Here is a 22,357-nt window from a genome sequence, read left to right on the forward strand (position 1 = left end):
TTTGACATTCCAAAACAGAGAAAAAAAGAAAAGAAACAAGTGCTTTTGCATTTCATGGGGCCAGAAATGGTATTTTTTAAAATGTCAATAAATAAATGCCTATATCCACACTTGACCTTCTTTCTAAGAAGTATTTTCTGGGTGTGGGAGGAAGACCCCACCAACCAAGTCTGACACCCTGCCCTGTGAAAGGACATTAAAGCTGATGTCCAGGAGTCGTATGGCCAAGAACACAGATTCCAGGTGTTTCTGCCTTTGCAGGGGGTACAACCTCCCAGAGGACTTTTAAAAGATGTTTTTCATATTTAAAAAGTCTCTAACTTATATGTCACTCCTGCCCTTCCTTTCACCTTCATCATCGTCTTCCAGCCCTTAGGGACATTACTCTTCTCTGCTGTCTCCAGGGAGTTACAGAGGAAAGCTCAGAGCCTTTGCAATTGGAGGACCCAGGTTCTAGTAGGGGCTTTCTCACTTATTAATTGAGGGACTGTGGTCAAGTCACTTCCCTGACCTGAACTTCTGCTGTAAACAAAGGATAATAAATTGTGATGACATGAAGGACTCCAAGGGGCAAATACAGTCACACCTCATTTCTTCTCCCAATTAATTACTTGAGCCCTTGGTTGTCTGATTCATAGGAAATTTTATATTTATTTCCCTCTTAAGGCCTCCCAGGTTGACCAGGACTCCCAGGAACTTTGTCCAGAGTAGGGACGGAGGGCAGCCTGGCTTCCTCAGCCAAACCCAGAGGACTAGAGTCTGAATAATCCTCTGCTGCTGTTGCCTCCAGCTGCCACATGGGGCCGCTGTTGAACACTGGCCTTGCACAGTCTGTCAGATGAGGATGAGCAAGTCTTCAAAGACTGAAGAAATGAACCCACAAGAGAAGGCGTTAGCTCTAAACACCTGCCTGTTGCTAGTTCACACCACAGAACTGACAAATAAGACTGTTCTGCTCCCTCTCTGGTCCCCTTACTTCAGTCCTGGGGAGGTCAGACACCACAGTAACAAGGCGGGAGTAAAGCAGAAGAGCAGTGGCTGGAGGAAGGAAGAAGGAAGGAAGGAAGAAGGAGGAAGGCTGCCCCCACTGTCCCCCTGCAGTTCTCCTGCCCCTGCAGCCTGAGCTGGAGACGGGGGAGCTTCAACCTGAGATTGAGCTCAGAATTTTGATTATGACATGAGACTGCATGATCTTAATTACCGAATTCAGATTCCCCAACCTGACTGTAGGGCAGGGGAGCTCAAACCCCACACTGTGTAGAGCCCACAGAGCAGAATTAAAGAAGTGGGAGCACAAAGGTGTGTTACTATTATGTCCCATGAGTCTTGTCTGTAATGATGGATCCCTTGCTCTGGGATGCAGAGCCAAATTTAAACAAGAGTTAGAAGAAAGGGAGATTTTATGGGTTCAAGCAAGCAAGAGAGAGGGTGGGATAGAGCTGGCTTACAGGGCTAATGCAGGGAGGAAGGTCCATTTCTGTCTTCCTTCTCAGCCTCTCTCCATGTATTGTGGCATGTGGTGCTCAGACTTACACCCAAATAGTTTCACCACCAGATGGGAAAGGGGGTACTTTTCTCCCTGTTTAGCCAGGGATATCCCAGGGAATGGTTCTGATTGGCCAGACTGAGTCAGGCATCTACTGTGGGCGGTCAGAATTGGGATGGGGTCCAGTAATTAAACCAGTCTATAGCACGTGCTCAGAAAAAGACAAAAGTCACCTGTCCTAGATCACACAGACTGCATTGTAGAGTATGGGTTGAAGAGGGACAGGACTGGAGGCAGAGAAACCAGTCAGGCAGCTATGGGCTTAATCCAGGTAAGAGGTTAGTGGGAGTAATGCTGGAGAGAAGTGATGGATTCAAGAGACATTCAGAAAAAACAGAGCTTGATTAGCTCATGCAGTAGGTTGAATGATGTCTGCTGTGAACTGAATTGTGTCTGCTCAAAATTCATTTGTTGAAGCCCTTAACCCCCAGTGTGATAGTTTTTGGAGGTCGGGCTTTGGGAGGTAATTTGGTCTAGATGAGGTCATGAGGGTGGGGCCCTCATGATAGGATGAGTGCCCTTATAAGAAAAGACATCAGAGAACTTGCTTCCCTCCTTTTCTCTCCACCATGTGAGGACACATCAGGAAGGCAGACACCTGCAAGCAAGGAAGAGAGCTCTTACCAGACACTGAATCTGCTGGCACCTTGAACTTAGACTTACCAGCCCCCAACTATGACAAATACGTTTCTGTTGTTTAAACCACCCAGACTATGGTATTTTGTTATGGCAGCCCAAACAGACTAAGACAGTGTTCCCTCAAAAGATAGGTTCACCTGGAATTTCAGCATGTGACCTTATTTGGAATAATGGCCTTTGTGGATGAAATTAAGGTAAGGATCTCAATCATCCTGGATTAAAATAGATTGCAAATCCAATTAGGAGTATCCTGATAAGAGACAGGAAAGGAGAAGACACACAAAGACACAGGGAAGAAGGCTGTGTGAGGGCAGAGCAGATTGGAGTGAAGCTGCCACAAGCCAAGGAATGCTTGTAACTGCTAGAAGCTGGAAGCAAGGAGAAAGAATTCCTCTCTTGAGCCTGCAAAGCATGTGTGGCCCTGCTGATACCCTGATTCTGGATTTCTGGCCCCCAGAATTGTGAGAGATTAATTTCTGCCACAAAGTCAGTGGCAATTTATTGACATGGTGCTTGGACACTAATATAGTTGCATATAAATATAAGTACTTGTATCTATCATTATCATGATTATCATATAGGGAGTCATTGTTTATCAAATTGGACTAGTTTTGTTCCATTCATTCAAACATACATTCAAAAAATGTTTATTAAGGACCTACTATATGCCAGTCAGACACTGTACTAGGTAAATGCTGGAGGTACAATGATGACAAGACAGATTCCCAGCCCTCAAGGAGCTTATATCTAGTGGGAAGAGAGAAAAAAACATATAAGCAAACAATAAACTAATAAAAACTGGACTTCACACCATAAAGGAAAGAAATAAGATGCTGAAATAGGGAACAAAGAGGTAGAGGAGGAGAAACTTCTTTAGAAAAAATCATCAGAAAAGGTGGTCAAGATAGGCAGGACAATTAGTAGTATTCTAATTTTATTTTTATCCATATTAGATAATTAATGGATATTGTTCAAGAAACAGGATTAACCACATTATAAAAAGTATGTTTAAAAATAACCAGTGGAACAAATTGCCAACAGGCACATGAAAAGATGCTCAACAGCATTAGTAATTAAAGAAATGCAAATCAAAGCCACAATGAGATATAACTTCACAAGAAAAAAAAGGAAATGATCATGTGTTGGTGAGAATATGGAGAAATTGGAACCCTTAAACACTGCTAGTAAGAATGTAAAATGCTGCATCCACATCCACTGTAGAAAAGAGTGTATTGGTTCCTCAAAAAGTTAATCATAAAATTACCATGCTATCCACCAACTCCACTCCTATGTATATAACAAACACTCATACATGAATGCATACAGCAGCACTACTCAAATAGCCAAAAGGTGGAAACAACCCATATGTCCATCAGTGGATGAATGGATAAACAACATGTGGTCTCTATATACAATGTAATATTATTTAGCCTTAAAGAGGAATAAAGCACTGATAGACTATACTACAAAGCTACAGTAATCAAGACAGTATGGTACTGGCACAAAAACAGAAATATGGATCAACGGGACAGGATAGAAAGCCCAGAGATAAACCCACACACCTATGGTCACCTTATCTTTGATAAAGGAGGCAAGAGTATACAATGGAGAAAAGACAGCCTCTTCAATAAGTGGTACTGGGAAAACTGCACAGCTACATGAAAAAGAATGAAATTAGAACACTTCATAACACCATACACAAAAATAAACTCAAAATGGATTAAAGACCTAAATGTAAGGACAGACACTATAAAACTCTTAGAGGAAAACATAAGCAGAACACCCTATGACATAAATCACAGCAAGATCCTTTTTGACCCACCTCCTAGAGAAAAGGAAATAAAAACAAAAATGAACAAATGGGACCTAATGAAACTTAAAAGCTTTTGCACAGCAAAGGAAACTATAAAGAAGATGAAAAGACAACCCTCAGAATAGGAGAAAATATTTGCAAGTGAAACAACTGACAAAGGATTAATCTCCAAAGTATACAAACAGCTCATGCAGCTCAATATCAAAAAAACAAACAAAGAGGGGTGGGATGGGGGGGTGGGAGGGAGATGCAAGAGGGAGGATATATGGGTATATATGTATATGTATAGCTGATTCACTTTGTGAAAGCAGAAACTAACACACCATTGTAAAGCAATTATACTCCAATAAAGATGTTAAAAAAATAACAATCCAAAAATGGGCAAAAGAACTAAAAAGACATTTCTCCAAAGAAGATATACAGATTGCCAACAAACACATGAAAAGATGCTCAGCATCACTAATCATTAGAGAAATGCAAATCAAAACTACAATGAGGTATCACCTCACACTGATCAGAATGGCCATCATCAAAAAATCTACAAACAAGAAATGTTGGAGAGGATGTGGAGAAAAAGGAACCCACTTGCACTGTTTGTGGGAATGTAAATTGATACAGCCACTATGGATAACAGTATGGAGGTTCCTTAAAAAGCTAAAAATAGAACTACCATATGACCCAGCAATCCCACTACTGGGCATATACCCTGAGAAAACCATAATTCGAAAAGAGTCATGTACCACAATGTTCATTGCAGCACTGTTTACAACAGCCAGGACATGGAAGCAACCTAAGTGTCCGTTGACAGATGAATGGATAAAGAAGGTGTGGCACATATATTGTTGTTGTGTGGCACAACGGAATATTACTCAGCCATAGAGAGAAATGAAGCTCAGTTATTTGTAGTGAGGTGGATGGACCTAGAGTCTGTCATACAGAGTGAAGTAAGTCAGAAAGAGAAAGACAAATACTGTATGCTAACACATATATATGGAATCTAAAAAAAAAATGGTCCTGATGAACCTAGGGGCAGGACAGGAATAAAGACACAGACGTAGAGAATGGACTTGAGGACACGGGGAGGGAGAGGGGTAAGCTGGGACGAAGTGAGAGAGTAACATTGACATATATACACAACCAAATATAAAATAGATAGCTAGTGGGAAGCAGCCGCTTAGCACAAGGAGATTACCTGGGTGCTTTGCAACCACCTAGAGGGGTGGGATAGGGAGGGTGGGAGGGAGACACAAGAGGGAGGAGATATGGGGATATACGTATGCATGTAGCTGATTCACTTTGTTATACAGCAGAAACTAACACAACATTGTAAAGCAATTATACTGCAATAAAGATGTTAAAAAAATAATAAAGTACTGGTACATGCTAGATCATGGAAAAATCTTGAAAACATTATGCTAAGGGAAATAAGTCAGACATATAAAAGGTCACATATTGTATGTGTGGATATTTTCTGGATTCCATGTCCAGAAAAGGTAAATTCATAAAGATAGAAAGCAGATTAGTGGTTGCCAGGGGCTAGGAGAAGGAGGAATGGGTAATGTTTAACGGGTATGAAATTTTCTTTGGGATGACAAAAATGCCTTGAAACTAGATAGAGGTGATGGTTGCACAATATTGTGAATGTACTAGATGCCACTGAATTGTACAATTTAAAAGGTTAATTTTATGTTATGTGAATTTCACATTAATTAAAAAAAAGCCTACTGGAAGAAGCAGATTATAAAGATTTCACATTGTCAGAAGGTGCACACATGCAAAGCAAAGAAAATACAACAAATAAGAAAAATGAAAAATAAAAAAGCATTGAAAACAAAAAGCAGGCTTTCCTGGTAGCACAGTGGTTAAGAATCCGCCTGCCAATGCAGGGGACATGGGTTCGAGCCCTGGTCAGGGAAGATCCTGCATGCCATGGAGCAACTAAGCCCATGTGCCCCAGCTACTGAGGCTGTGCTCTAGAGCCTGTAAGCCGGAACTACTGAGCCCACGTGCTACAACTACTGAAGTCCATGTGCCTAGAGCCCTTGCTCTGCAACAAGAGAAGCCACCGTGATGAGAAGCCCACACAACGCAACAATGAGTAACCCCCACTCGCTGCAACTAGAGAAAGCCCGCACGCAGCAACGAAGACCCAGTGCAGCAATAAATAAATAAATAAAATTTATAAAAAAGAAAAAACAAAAAGCATGATCTAAAACCAGGTAATAAACCAAGACTAAATAAATTTGTCCTATCTATATATTGCAGATGAAAAAAATCAACACAAACAATAGCCAATTATACTTTGCATTCAGGAAATGCAGAAGGGCTTTGTTTGTTTTTATTTTCAGCAAACTCTTAATTAGCACTTACTATGTGCCAGGCATGTTCTAAGTCAGATTACAATTATTAATTAATCTAAATCACTTCATTATATCAAAAGAAAAAGAATGGGCACAGACACACAAAGTAAATACAAACATAAAGAAAGCAGAAATGTCCATGTTAATATCATGTACGTTGAACTCAATACATAAAGCATTAAATAAAGTAAAAGGAGGCACTTAATAATCTACTCTGATCATATAACATCATGAGTATCTATGCACCATATAATACAGCATCAAAATTCATAAAGCAGGGCTTCCCTGGTGGCGCAGTGGTTGAGAGTCCGCCTGCCGATGCAGGGCACATGGGTTTGTGCCCCGATCCGGGAAGATCCCACATGCCACGGAGTGGCTGGGCCCGTGAGCCATGGCCGCTGAGCCTGCGCTCCGCAACGGGAGAGGCCACAACACCGCAAAAAAAAAAAAAATTCATAAAGAAAAACTTACTGAAAATAAAAGATGACAGAAAAAATATAGAAGCAGGCAATTTAAATTTACCTCTTGGCCCATAATAGAAAAAATAAACAAGATATTTTAAGTAAAGTTATAGAAATCAAAATACATAATTGATATATTTAATAAGACAGAACTAATTTGATATATATATATATATATATACATATTGAACTCTATGTCCTGAAAATACAGAATACAGTTTTTTTTTTCCAAGAACCATTAAATTTTCACATACACAAAAATCATATATTTGGCTGTAAAGGACACTTAAGGACATTTTTTTTAAAGTAGAAATATTCTCTACTAACAATTATTAAGAACAGAAATTAATTTAAAAAATTGAAAAATATAAGTCTTGCTACTGGAAATGAAGGCTCAGAAAGTTCTTAGTTAAAATGAAAATCAATACTGAAAGTAAAATGTTATCTAGAAAATTAATTAAAAACAGTGCATATCTGCTATACAATATGGCTAACATTAGTAAAGAAGAAAAACTAAAAATAGGTTTACCAAAAAAATGGGGCAAGTCCAGTCTTTTCAACAAATTGCAGTGGAACAATCAGATATTCATATTTTTAAAGTGAACTAAGACCCTTACCTTACACTATACACAAACATTAACTCAGGATGGATCATTTAGCTTAACCTTAATGTAAGAGCTAAAATTATAAAATTTCTAGACAAATACATAGAAGAAAATCATTGTGATGTTGAATTAAGCAAAGATTTCTTAGATATAACTTTAAAAGCACTATTCATGAAAGAAAAAAACTGATAAAATGGACTTCACCAAAATGCAAAACTTTTGATCTTCATAAAACACTATTAAGAAAATGAAAAGACAACAGACTGGTAGGCGATATTTGCAAGTCAAGCGTCTGATAAAGGACTTGCATCCAGAATATATGACAAAGTCTTACGATTTAATGATAAGAGGACAAACAACTCAATAAAAAGTCAGAAAGATATTTGAACAGACATTTCACCAAAGAAGGTACACAAATGGATGATAAGCACATGAAAAGATGCTCAACGCCATTAGTCATTAGGGAAATGAAAATCAAAACCACAATGATGTATCACTATACACCCACTAAAATGTCTATAATTTAAAAAGTGGACCATACTGAATGTTGGCAAGGATGTGGAGAAACAGGAACTCTCATACATTGCTGGTGAGAATGATGATGGTACAACTACTCTAGAAAAGTTTGACAATTTCTTAAAAAACTAACTATATACCTACTACATGACGTTGCAGTTTCACTCCTAGGTATCTACACAAGGCAAACAAAAATATATGTCCACACAAAGACTAAATATTCATAAATATGTATACATAAACATAATATACATAAATATTCATATCAGTACCTTTCATAATAGCTCCAAATTGGAAATAGTCCAAACGTCCATCATCAGGTGAATGGAAAACCAAAATGTGATATATCCTTATGAAGGAACACTGTTCAGCAATAAACATGCATGAACCTCAAAAGTATTATTCTGAGTGAAAGAAACAAGACCCATAGGACCACACATTGTAATGTTCCATCTATATGAAATTTCTAGAAAAGGCATAATTACAGAGACAGAAAGCAGATCAGTGGTTACCTGGGGCCAGAGGTGGGAATAGGAACTGATTCAAACAGGAACAAGGGGACTTCTTAGGCTGATGGAAATGTTCTGAAACTGGATTGTGGTAATGGTTCACAATTGTATACATTTACTAAACATCGTCAAACTGTACCCTTACAATGGGTAGGTTTTATGGTATGTAAATTATATCTCAATAAGGCTGTTTTAAAATTGTAAATTAAGCACCTAATTCCAGATGTTAGAAAAAGGAAAACAAAATAATCCTAAGGAAAGTGGGGGTGGGGAGTGGTTTATTAAAAAAGGATAAGAGCAGAATTTAGAAGCCAGAAAATTGATAACGCTAATAATACATCTAAGACCTGCTTCCTTGAAGAAAGAAGGAAAGAAAGAAAGAAAGAAAGAAAGAAAGAAAGAAAGAAAGAAAGAAAGAAAGAAAGAACAGAAAAGAAAGAAAGAAAGAAAGAAAGAAAGAAAGAAAAGAAAGAAAGAACAGAAAAGAAAGAAAGAAAGAAAGAAAGAAAGAAAGAAAGAAAGAAAAGAAAGAAAGAACAGAAAAGAAAGAAAGAAAGAACAAAGAAAGAACAGAAAAGAAAGAAAGAACAAAGAAAGAACAGAAAAGAAAGAAAGAAAGAAAGAACAGAAAAGAAAGAAAGAAAGAAAAGAAAGAAAGAAAAGAAAGAAAGAAAGAAAGAAAAAGAGGGAGAGAGGGAGGGAGGGAAGGGAGGAAGGAAATGGATAAACCATTAGCTACCCTAATAAAGAAATAAAGGACAAAGAACAAATATACAAAATAAGAATTGTGAATGGAATAGCAATAGATATAGAGAAAATCAAAGAAATGATTCCTCAATTCACCTGCTCAATTCTGTGCAAATAAATTTGAAAACTTTGACCAAACTAATGATTTTCTAGGAAAATGTAGATGACCAAAACTGATCCCAAAAGAGATTTTAAAAATCAGAAAATATCGGTTACCATAGAAGATGCTGAAAAACTTGTGAGTCATCCACCCAGAGAAGAATCTGGTTATGCTGATTTCACAGGTGAATCCTACTAAACCTTTACTGATAAAGAAGGCTGCCTTTAATCAGCTCTAGAGCATGGAGAAGGGAAAAATCTTCCGAATTTTTCTGAGGAAGCCACTACAACGGTGATAACCTAGCCCTATAAAACCACCATGATAAAAGGTAACCACAGACCAGCTTCACTTCTGGATAAAGATGTAAGTATTCTAAGTACAATATTAGTCAATAGACCCCAATAGTACACTAAAAGAATAATACACCACAAACAAATGCAGACATACCAATTATGAAAGAACTGTTTAATATTAGGAATCCATTAACGTGATTTACCACAACAATAGTCAAATAAAATGTGTTCATCTTTATAGATGACAGATAGGTATTTGTTCAATTTCAATTCCATCCTGATTTTTGAAATCTTGATAAATAAGATGAGAGATATTTCTCTAATATGCTAAATTAAATATATCTGAAGTCAGAAACTGGACTTATGCTTAATGGTGAGACACTAGAAGGACATCAATACAGTCAGGAATAAGACACAATCACCCCACACCTGTCAGAATGGCTGTTAACAAAAAGACAACAGATAATTGTTGGCAAGAGCGTAGAGAAAAGGAAACCCTTGTACTCTGCTGATGGGAAGGAAATTGGTGCAGCCACTGTGGAAAACAGTATGGAGGTTCCTCAAAAACTTAAAAATAGAACTACCATACAGTCCGGCAATTCCACTCCTGGATATTTATCCAATGAAAACAAAAACATTAATTTGAAAAGATATATGCACTTCTGTGTTCATTGTAGCATTGTTTACAATAGCCAAGATATGGAAGCAACCTAAGTGCCCATTAATAGATGAATGGATAAAGAAGATGTGATACACACACACACACACACACACACACACACAAACAAACACAGGGGAATATTACTGTGCCATAAAAAAGGACAAAATCTTGCTATTTGTGACAACATGGATGGACCTAGAGGCTATTATGCTAAGTAAAATAAGTCAGAGAAAGTAAAATACTGTATTATTTATGTAGAAAATAAATCAAATATTAATATTAAAATATTACTAATGATATATGTGGAATCTAAAAAACAAAAAAAAAGAGCAAACATAACAAAACAGAATCAGAGTCATAGATACAGAGAATAAACAAGTGGTTGCCAGAGGGGAAGAAGTTGAGGGGATGAGAGAAATAGGTGAGGGAGATTAAGGGGTCCAAATTCACTGTTAAAAAATAAATGAATCATGGGTATGAAATACACAGTGTGGGGAATACAGTCAATAATAAGTAATATCTTTGTATATTGATAGATTGTAACTAGATTTATCCTGGTGATCATTTTGAAATATATAGAGATATTGAATCACAATGTTGTAGACCAAGAACTAACGTAGTTATAGGTCAATTATACTTCAACAACAAACAGACTCATAGAAAAGGAGATCAGATTTGTGATTACCAGAGGTGGGGGACAGGCAAATTGGATGAAGGCAGTCAAAAGGTACAAAACTCCAGGTATAAGAAAAATAAGTACTAGGAAGGTAATGTACAACATGATAAATGTAATTAACACTGATACATGTTACATATAAAAGTTAAGAGAGTGAATCCTAAGAGTTCTCATCAGGAGGAAAAAATATTTTTTTCTTTTATTTTGTATCTATGTAAGATGATGGATGTTCCATAACCTTATGTGGTAATCATTTCATGATGTAAGTAAGGCAAATCATTGATTATTCTGTACACCTTAAACTTGTATGGTGCTGTATGTCAATTATAGCTAAATAAAACTGGAAGGAAACTAAAGAAAGAAAAGACACATTCACCCATTATCACCACTGTCATTTAATATTATACGGGAGGAATTATTCGATTCAATTAAACAAGAGGTACTAAAACTGGAAAAGAGAAGGCAAAAATTATCATTGACTGTATGATTAGAAAAATAAAGAGAATCAACTGCAAAACTATTAGCAACTATTAGCAAACTATTAGTAGGATAATTGGAAAAATAAAGAGAATCAACTGCAAAACTATTAGCAAACTATTAGTAGGATAATTCAGTAAGCTGAGTGGGTACAACATAAATACTAAAAAAAATCAATGTCCAAGAATCTATATTAACAGCAATAACTTTGTAAGTATAATTGAAGACAAGATTCTACTTACAATTGGAACCAAAAAAGATAAGACACCTATGAGTACAATAAATGCATAAGATTCATACAGAGAAAATCTTCAAAAAGAGGGACAAAAAGGAAGATTTGACTAAATGCAAATATTTCCTATTCTTAGAAAGACTCACTTGTGTAAAGATGATAATTCTTTCCAAATTCATCTATAGATTTAGTACAATCCCAACAAAAGATCAACAGAGGTTTTTGGGTTTTTGTTGTTCTCATTTTGTTTTGTTTTCCAAACTACACTGAATGAATGCCAAGTTTTCAGAGCCCTTACTCCATTTGTTAATGATATTATTCTTGCCTTTTCCTTTCCAATGATATACTTCGTGTTTTCAGGCCCATATTTCTTTCAGTTTCAACGAATAGAATTCCAACTTTTAGGCTTGAAAAATCACAGCAAAATCAAAAGGAGAAAATGGTTCTTCTTCCCCTGCAGGTACAGAGGGCAGCAGACAGCATCCTTCATCATAAACACCCATCCTTGCAGGTATTACTCCAACAAATGAATAGGCGAACCCCCAGGATTTCAAGGTTGCCTCTGAGAAAAGTAAACTTGACTTCCCCCAAAGCTATCGTTCAAACTGGTCGTTTTACTTAATTATGTTGACTCTGGCAGAGATATAAACTGATAACTGTTTCCTCAAAGGAAATATCTTTGTTAACTTTCTTTGTTTGGCTTCCCTCCTCTTTCACCAGAAGCGTGAGGTAAATAAATTTGCTAAATTTCTTATTTAGACAAAGATTTTGAGAGCCGTGCTCCATTCAAATTCACACAGACAAGTTGAGTCTAAAATTTATATGTAAAATTGAACATGCAAGAATAGCCAAGAAAATTATAGGAAAAAAGAAGTAATGAAATATCCCTCCAAGGTGTTAAAACATATTGTAAAGCCACAGAAATTAAAGGGGCTTGATTCCAGCATATAAACAGGCAGATAGACCAGTAGAACAGAATAAATTCCAGAAATATATTCAAAAACATTCAGGAAAATAGGATAAAATAAAGAGAATGTTTCATATCAGTGTAGAAAAGATTGGTTATCTAATAAATGCATGGGACAACTGGGTAAACATCTGGGGAAGAGTTAAATTGGATCTCTACTTTGCTATGCCAAAATAAATTCCAGATGGAGCTAAATTATAATTTTTAAAAAATAAAGCTATAAAAGAACTAGAACAAACATGGGAGAGTTATTTTTATAATCTCAGATTGTGGCGGTCTTTCCAAGCACGACACAAAAGTCAGAAGTCACAAAAGACAAGACTGATCAATCCAACTACATAAGCATTAAAAATGCCTTCGTGGGGACTTCTCTGGTGGCACAGTGGTTAAGAATCTGCCTGCCAATGCAGGGGACACGGGTTCGAGCCCTAGTCCGGGAAGACCCCACATGCCGCGGAGCAACTAAGCCCGTGTGCCACAACTACTGAGCCTGCTCTCTAGAGCCCACGTGCCACAACTACTGAGCCCACGTGCCGCAACTACTGCAGCCCGCGTGCCTAGAGCCTGTGCTCCGCAACAAAGAGAAGTCACCGCAATGAGAAGCCCGCGCACCACAACAAAGAGTAGCCCCTGCTCGCCGCAACTAGAGAAAGCACACGCACAGCAACGAAGAACCAACGCAGCCAATAAATAAATAAATTTATTAAAAAAAAAAGCCTTCATGGCAAAAGCAAAATACTATCAATCGAGACAAGAGATAAATAAATGATAAACTTGGGGGAAGCATTAGCAACACATATGGTAAAGTGTCAAATTCGTTAATATTTAAAAGTTTTTCAACGTTAAATAAAACAGGTCAGCTATTCAACAGAAACATGGTCAAAGCACATGGACAGCTAGTCACAGAAAAAGAAGTCCAAGAAAAAAAAAAGATTTAAAAAAAGAAAAGAAAAAGAAGTAACAGTGTCTTTTAAACAGAAAAAATATACTCATTCTCACCCATAACAATATAGATGCAAATCAGAATTATAAAGAGATCTCATTTACTGCTGGTAGACAAGTAAAGATCATTTGCAAAGTGGGTCTATCCATCCACAGTGTGTTCGCCACGGTATACAAAACAGTCTGAACAGTGTCTGACACACAGTGACAGCTCATAGAAGTCAGCTTTTATTATTATTATTGAGGATAATTGGGATTATTAAAATTTTATAGCACACATACCTTCTGACCACTCAGTCATCTTCTGGGAATCTGGGGGACTTAGGTGTGATGTGAGCATATTTCCAGGACATATGTACAGGTCTGGTCATTGCAAGCAAGAGATTGGAAACCATCTAAATGTCCATCAAGAGAAGACTGGTAAGGACAGTACAGAAATCCACGCGATGGGATCCTAGTCGAGCATTAAAAGGACTGAGGCAGATGTCTGTGTACTGAAGAGGAACAATCTTCAAAATCTTGATAAGTAGGAAAAAAATAAGCATGATGTAGATTGGCGTGTTGTCCACCATTTGTATATAAAAGCTGTATATTCTTGTATATGCAAAGAATATTTCTAAAAAGAGACCTAAGAATCCTTTTATTGTCCTCTGGGCAGTTTCCTTTTAAATGATTTGTTTGTTTGTTTTTTACTATGTGCCTGTTACCTATTGAAAAGGCAAATCTATTTTCTTAAGAGTGAGGAGTTTGCAATGAACACATCAACTCTTTACATGGAATCAGCTGTTTCTATGCTAGTACGTTTGAAAGTCTTGCTTCCAAACATTTAAAATCCAATCCCCTAGACGTCCATCTCTGTCCCTGATTTGCATCTTCTTGTAGAAATGTTCCCTTGTGTAAGAGAAGTAGCCTGCCTCACAAGAGAGAATCACAAGAGGTGTGAAAACTATGTATGTGCAGCTTGCCCTGACTTTATTGCAAAAGCCCTTTGAAATTCAGTAATTCATTCTCCCTCTGATTCTGTGTCCCCGGTAATTACTGATTGAGTAGTTCAGTGTAGGCTGTCCTGATGCTACCACCACTAGACATTCTCTCTCCAAGGGGCTCCAAGAGGCCCCTGACGACTCTGGACTCCGGGATTCTTGCGGGGCAGGGCTCCGAGGTACCGATGGATGCACTGCCACCCTGTGGCGAGAGGCTGCTATAACAAGCAGGCCATCCCCAGGGAGCTGCCGCAGACGGATTCCCTGGGTGACCAGCTCAAGGGTTTTCAATAGAGGGCGCTGATGAGACAGCCACGCGGGAGCTGCTCGTGTTTTCTAGAACGATGGTTAGACACGTGGATTTCACACATAATGCACACAAAAGCATTAAAAAAAATTGTAAAGTACATAACTCAATAGTCATTGATTTAAAAAAAATCCAATTCTGGTATTCCATGCTTAACAGACAAAACTTGGAAGAACCGGGCCTGCCTCAGTTTGACCCCAGAGAGTGCCTACCTGCCTCTCGCCTGTGGCTCCTGTACTTGCATGCTCCGGAATGTGCATCCCCTGAGCCCTATGGTGCCAACGTTACCAAGTATGGCCAAGTCATCAAAAAATTCAGGATCGTTCTAGAACAGGGGTCAGCCTCCTTTATTTCCGTAAAGGGCTAAATAGTCAATATTTTTGGGTTTGTGATTCAATATGATCTCTGTCACAAGAACACAACTCTGCCTCTGTAGCAGGAATGCAACCTTACACAATATGTAAATAAATGTGTGGTTGTTACAGTAAAACTTTATTTACAAAAACAGGGGAGTTCCCTGAGAGTCCAGTGGTTAGGACTCAGCGCTCTCACCGCCGTGGCCCGGCTTCAATCCCTGGCTGAGGAACTAAGACCCAGCAAGCCCTGCGGCACGGCCAAAAAAACAAACCCCAGAAAAACACCCCGAAACCAAAACCAAAAAAAATAGGTGGTTGGCCAGGTTTGGTCTGTGGGCCACAGTTGGCCAAACCCTAGTCTAGAACGTTCCTCCTGTCTCCAAAACCCAATGATTCTGTACCTTACTGGTGATGTGAGTTTTGTGGTCTGCTGTCCGACGGAGTTGAGTGCTGTCCAGCAGTGGGACATGCACGGGGTCAATGGCTGTGGTTTGCCCTGTTAGTACATCCACTTTGAGGCTTTCCCAAGTTCAGTGTGTCCTGACATCTTGTGACCTTTATGAGCTGGGGGGAGTGACACCCTGAATGCCTCAGGGCTCTATAGGCCCCAAAGTCTTTGATCCAAGAAATCAGCTTGAAAAATGCAGCCATCAAATGTTCTCATCCTCCTCTGGCTGCATCAAAAAACAAAGTTTCCACACCTGTTTCGATTTCTCCCAAAGGTCCTGCGAACACATGGGCACAGGGAAAATGCACCTTCTCCCTCGTGTCCTCCTTGGCACTGCGTGGGCCTCCCTCCCTCCCTTTGACTTGACCATGTGGTGATGCTTTTCTTTCTCTCTTTCTTTTCCTCCTTTGATGGAGCATTAGCCCGCACGTGCGGGCCCTCAGCTGCTCCCTGAATTCACACATCCCTGACCAGGAGGGGTTCAGTCTTGCCAGCTCTCGAGGACTTGCTTAATAGCTGAAACTTTGGGGTTTTTCTTTTCTTTTCTTTTTGCCACAAATATCAGAAAGGCCACCCTTTAAAGTGAAACAGGCGAGAAGCTTTGACCTAGCATGTGTCCAGAGCGGAACCCTGGAAGGCAGCTTCTGACATCCAAGGAGTAGCCCCCATGGGTTAGTTTACATTTTAGCCCCAAATAAACAACCTTCCCTCCAGTTCCCTGCTTCAGGCAGCCTGTGGGAGGATTTGCAGGGCAATCGGCTTCAAAGAAGAGACAACAAGACCCTCAACCTTTTCCTGTCTTTCTGTTTGCTGGCTGCTGTCTGCCGTTAAAACCTCCTAGTTTTCTCTGCCTGTTTTCCCATTTTCGCCTTTTCAGTTCTTTAACACCTGCTTAAGCGATTCTTCCTATTAATTTCTCCGCCCAAACAGTGAGGTTTCTCTTTCCCCGACTGGACCCTGACTGATCAGCCACAAAATAAGTGATAAAGTCCGTGGTTGAAGGATGAGAATATGCGGTGAAAACATCACTTGAGAAAAATCACAGCTGGGTTTACGGTAGCAACCGGGGTGGCGTCCTAAATCTGATGGCTGATGTCCTTATAAGAAGAGGAGAAGACACACACACAGAGCAGAAGACCAGGTGAGACAGAGACAGCGGGTGGAGTGACATGACCACAAGCCAAGAAGCCACCAGAAGCTGCAAGAGGTGGGAAGGGTCCTCCCCCAGAGCCCCAGACAGAGCAAGGCCCTGCTGACACCCAGACTCTGGACTCTGGCCTCTAGAACCATGAGAGGATACCTTTCTGTTGTTTCAAGCCACCAATGTTGTGGTCATCGTTTATGGCAGCCACAGGAAATTAATATGATCGCCCACTGAATTCTCACAGAAAAGCTATGTTTAAAAAGCAGTTAGGGGGCTTCCCCGGTGGCGCAGTGGTTGAGAGTCTGCCTGCCGTTGCAGGGGACACAGGTTCGTGCCCCGGTCCGGGAAGATCCCACATGCCGCGGAGCGGCTGGGCCTGTGAGCCATGGCTGCTGAGCCTGCGCGTCCGGAGCCTGTGCTCCGCAACGGGAGAGGCCACAACAGTGAGAGGCCCGCGTACCGCAAAAAAAAAAAAAAGCAGTTAGGAAACCTGGGTTCTTTTCTATGGATTTCCCAGGTTTTCTGCAAAGAAGCCACATTCTCCATTCCTCATGCTACCTTAAGGTCACTCATTGCCAAGTTAGCCCAGAGGCCCCTCCTCATCCTGGGGGAAGACTTCCTGCCCCCGGGGCTGAGTCCAGCCCCCATCCTCCCACGTCCCACTCCCTCCCACTGCGCTGGGTCATTGTAGTCTGAGAGGAGCCTGCTTCTGGGGCCTGTCTGGTGTGAGAGGGACAACACCCAGTGGGGAGTGGGGGCTTCCCTGGTGGCACAGTGGTTAAGAATCCGCCTGCCAATGCAGGGGACACGGGTTCGAGCCCTGGTCCAGGAAGATCCCACATGCCGCGGAGCGACTAAGCCCGTGCGCCACAACTACTGAGCCTGCGCTCTAGAGCCCGCGAGCCACAACTACTGAGCCCATGAGCCACAACTACTGAGCCTGTGCTCTAGAGCCCACGAGCCACAACTACTGAGCCTGCGTGCCACAACTACTGAGCCCACGTGCCACAACTACTGAGCCTGCACTCTAGAGCCCGTGAGCCACAACTACTGAGCCTGCACTCTAGAGCCCGCGAGCCGTAACTACTGAAGCCCGTGTGCGTAGAGTCCGTGCTCCGCAACAAGAGAAGCCACTGCAATGAGAAGCCCGCGCAACCACAAGGAAGAGTAGCCCCTGCTCACTGCAACTAGAGAAAGCCTGCACGCAGCAACAAACACCCAACGCTGTCAAAAATAAATAAATGAAATAAATTAATTAAGAAAAAAAAACACCCATGGGGGGGCCATAGACAAGCAACCACTTTCCCCATTCCTCCTCCCTGTGACAATATCTGAACGGGGTCACTTAGGTTACTGTCACCCCAAATTTGCTGAGCCTCTTCCGTGAGAGCAGGAAGGGCCACAGGCTTGGAATGGAAAGGGGCTGAGGTCTGGGTGAAAGATGGCTTCCCAACGGCTGGAAAGGATGATGAAGAGATTCCTAGAAAGGGGGTGGGCAGGTTCCAGCACAGAGGAAGGGAGAAGGGGTCCTAGCAACTTCCTGAGAACTTTGAGCCCCCAGGGCCCTGCTCAGAGAAGGTGCCTCCCAAGGCACCTCCAGAGGCCTGCTTCTCTCTCTCCCTCCTGTTTCGTAATGATGACCATGGTGGGCTCTGTCCTGCTGAACTTGATGAGTGAGTAGAAGTTTAGCCTCCAGAGAATGTCTGAAGCCCACGCGGAGAACCTCGCCGGCCCCAAGCAGGCATCCACCCGGCTCCAGGTGCTCAGGGCTCCATGTGCATTGGAGATTCTCAACCTGACCACCAGGGGGCAGCCACACCCAGGGCGCCTTCCTCTGCCCGTGGAGACCGGCAGACAAAACCCTGTATTTCTGGAAATATCTAAGACACCTGGCTTTATTGACCTTAAGCAGACACACCGAGGAAACTGAGGGGCCAATTGCTCTAAGTCCTTGACTCCTTTTTGTATTTGTATTTAGATTTGTTTGTGTACCCAATGAATCAGTTAAAGAATTTACCACCCCTTCTCAATCCATCCTTAGCTTTCTGTACATTTCTTTTGTCCTCAAGCTCTCATAGCCTTTGGCTATCTCCCTTAATCTGATTTAGTATTTACTTCTCATTTTTTTTTTTTTTAGTATTTATGTGCCCATAGAGAAGCCATCTACTGATGTGGATTTAAGATCGGACATCCTCTGGAAAGAGTCACACGCATTAACACACAAGTCACACACGGGCTTGTCTGGAGATGCAGAGATTGTGGAATCCCTAAAAGTTTTCTCTGCCTGTCAGCTTATTTCTAATTCTTGTTATGGCTACTATCGAATTACCATAGTGTCCTGAGGGGAAACTGAAATTCAGAGCCAGGGCAAAGACAATATTTCAAGCCATATTATCAGAATTTGCAATTGGCTTCTTTTTGGCTCAGTTTGCCTTTTTTTTTTTAAATGGCCCAGCTCAGATGCTGGACTACCTTCTGTCTCTTTAAGCAGACCTCTAGGTATACAGTGCAGACGGTATTAGGATACTTTTTATTTCAGGCAAGGCTTTATGGGGCCCCGCTGCAGCAAGGGGGAGCGAGAACAAACAATAGGTTCCCTTGCTGGCTTGCTCGCTGAGGTGAGGCGAGCTTGTTCCTTATATGGGTGAGAATAAGGGTGTGTCGAGGGGTCAGGGCGGAGTGGTGGCTTAGGTGCTTTGCCCACCCCTGAGATGGTGTTGCAGGCAGGAGGCATGCACAGTGCCCCGGACCCCCTGCTTGTGGGCTCTTCAAAATTGACAGTTGAGTTTTTTGGTTTCTTTGTATCTTTTGTCCAGAATTTGCCCTAACTGTGCATGCATGCAGTTATACTTAGCTCATACAGTTTCTTTGTATTTTGTTGCCTGAGGAGAGGTGTGTCCAGGTGCAAGTACTGCAGCACTGCAGCAAAGGGTCAGCCTGTCTCATTCCCCCCCTGAGAGACCCTACACCCTTATTCTTAAGGGGTAAGAGGCCGAAGGTCTCTTCTTCTGAAACTTCTTCCTGCTGGATGGGGACCACAGACCCTAGCCTATCCTAGAGGTATAGAAGTCCCTCACTGACTGTTCCAAGGACCTGTAGGGACTTGGGCCACTCTCCTCTGGAATTGGCTGAATTCCCTGAGCCATCATGAGTCTTACTTCAAACTGTTGGAGCCTAAAAGACACAAACTAAACCAAACGGTTAAACAAACAAGGGCTAAAAAGGAGAACAAGAATAGCCATTAAAGGGCCAAGAAAGGGAGGGAATGAGGAGGACTCTTTTGGAGAGTAAATTGTCTGATATTCCTAAATGATATCCCGTAAAGAATGATCAAGTCGGGTTAGTGTGCATAAAAGAATAAAATCAGAGCCCCGTCATTCCTTCCCCACCTCACAGACCCCCAGGAACCCCTGGCTTGTCGGCGAGGGCAGAAGTTAGGGAAGCACACCTCCTGCTGGCTTCCTCCTTCAGGCAAGCGATGACCTTGGGTGTGTCCTTGAACCTCGCTGAGCCTCAGTTTCCTCAGCAGTTAAGTGACAGCCATGGTCTAGTTAAACCTCAGGGAGCTTGCTCTCCAAGGCCAACTGTCTGGTGAATTGCACGTGGGGCATATCTAACCTGGAGCCATTCGCCTAGCCAGGCTGCGCGCCTCCAGGAGCGGTGAGGTGCGTGCCACCCTTCGTATTGGCTAGTGTACCCGAGTCCCCGGTCAGCCTTGTAGACAAGCCTGGTTTGTCTGCTCATAGAGTGGGCCCATCTCTCCAGGGCGGACTCCACAATTGGTTCCAAGAATCTGCAGAGCAAACTTGGAGCCGTAATGGCCTCTTCTATACTGACAGAGGGTGAGGGGCCTGGCATCTGAATGGGACGTGCCAGGTAAAGACAGCCCGATGCAGCATCCTTTCAGAGGGCTGGGATCTGAGGGTCCACTGGCCAGGCCCCCACCTCGGGGCTTGCTGCCACTGATTCCACCTGCCTCTGCCACCATGGCGGGCAGTCCTTCAGATGCAGGTTCCCCTCCCTGACTCTGGTTTCTATCAAGTGTGGCCTGGGGCTGTCCCGGAGCTATTCTTTCTGCTTAAAGCAGAGGTTGTAAAGCAGTGGTCTTTGAGCAGAATTCAGTTCAAGGTCATAGCCTGTTTGGCCCACACATTAAAAAAAATAAAATTGAATTAGTTGCCCACATTAAAAAATCAGGACATTTCAAATAAATATCCAGACTTCCCCGGTGGTCCAGTGGTTAAGACTTTGCCTTCCAATGCAGGAGGCGTGGGTTCGAACCCTGGTTGGGGAACTAAGATCCCACATGCCGTGGGGTGCGGCCAAAAACTTTAAAAAGAAATCAAATAAATATCACAAGTTCATCAAGAGTCTGCCCAAGCTGCTGGCTGGCTGAGGACGTCTGGGACTCAGCAGCAGTGGCAGCCTCCCACCCCCTTAGCAGGAGGCTTGGGTAATAGGGGAAGGGGCGCTCGGCAGTCTGTCTGCAGCTCCACCTGGGGCTTTGCTCCCTTGTTTGCTACTTGTAGGATCAGGGGTGTCTACGGCAGAGTTGAACCACGGGCAATCATACTTCCTTATTCCGGAGCCCCCCAAGAACCCACACCCACTTTCTAAAAGGATCATAGTGATATTAACAAAACACACACTACACGTCATGATAAAAGACTCTAATTTTTTAAAAAGATGTTTTTAATACCTCAAAAGGCATGTTGTCCTAGTCAATGAACACATAAAATATTGCGCACAAAGCACTGAGATTCTAGTTTGAAAGGGCTTAGAACAGTGCCTGGCTCCTAGCAGGCGTTCTACGAATGCTCGCCCCAAATTTTAAATATGGTAACAAGCATTCGAACATGTGTGGCTTCTAAGAGGTTTGAGGGGTGTGGGGAAGTGAGCTGAACGCCTGGTGCTTCAAGGACGGGGAGGACTAAAGCTTGTGGGATCTCCCTCTGCCTTAAAGGGGCAGAACCTCAGGGGGGAAGTGAACCGGTGATAAAGAACTAGTCTGTGTGCCTGGAATACCCAAGTCTGCCTGCCGCTGTAAATCACGCTGTGGACCACGTGCGCTCTGGGTTCCTCTCCAAACTCCTGGGCCCAGCCTGCTTTCCTTCACTAGGGGCCAACTGTGTCTGTCACAGCAGGGAAGTCACACGTGGCCAGGAGATGCCAGCAATCATAGGTGGGCTTCCAGGGGCCCAAGAACCCCCGAGATTGTGGGTAAAATGTGTCTGTGTGCAATTTGGGGAGATCATAGCTTTCATTAGATTTTCAAAGGACTCTGACGCAAATAACCACTGGTCTCGAGGACTGTAGTAACTCTGCCAGGCTTCTGTCCAAGGGGTGTCCCATTGGGAGCTCTGCCCCCAAGCCCACAAAGGAATCGCTGTCTATTACATGAAGCAAGGACTGTGCCCCCCATTCGTCTATTGGAGGATGGCCAGCGATGCTTACGTGTTGCTTCTAATTTGTATTATGTGCAGGTTTCTAACAAGTATGTTTTATTTAAGTACTCCACCCTCTTAAGCAATGCCTAGGCAGGCGAGCGTTCAGGACGGCGCAGGTGACCGAGGGC

At 41.9% G+C, this 22,357-nt stretch overlaps 1 protein-coding gene across 1 annotated transcript in view; it reads left to right on the plus strand.

Annotated features, from left to right (window-relative positions):
- Positions 1-22,357, plus strand: part of SMIM11 (small integral membrane protein 11) — a 70,825-nt gene that overhangs the window by 42,888 nt on the left and 5,580 nt on the right. The gene's annotated exons all lie outside the window — the stretch shown is intronic.

Source organism: Pseudorca crassidens, chromosome 5 (assembly GCF_039906515.1).
Source record: "Pseudorca crassidens isolate mPseCra1 chromosome 5, mPseCra1.hap1, whole genome shotgun sequence".
Classification (NCBI taxonomy): domain Eukaryota; kingdom Metazoa; phylum Chordata; class Mammalia; order Artiodactyla; family Delphinidae; genus Pseudorca; species Pseudorca crassidens.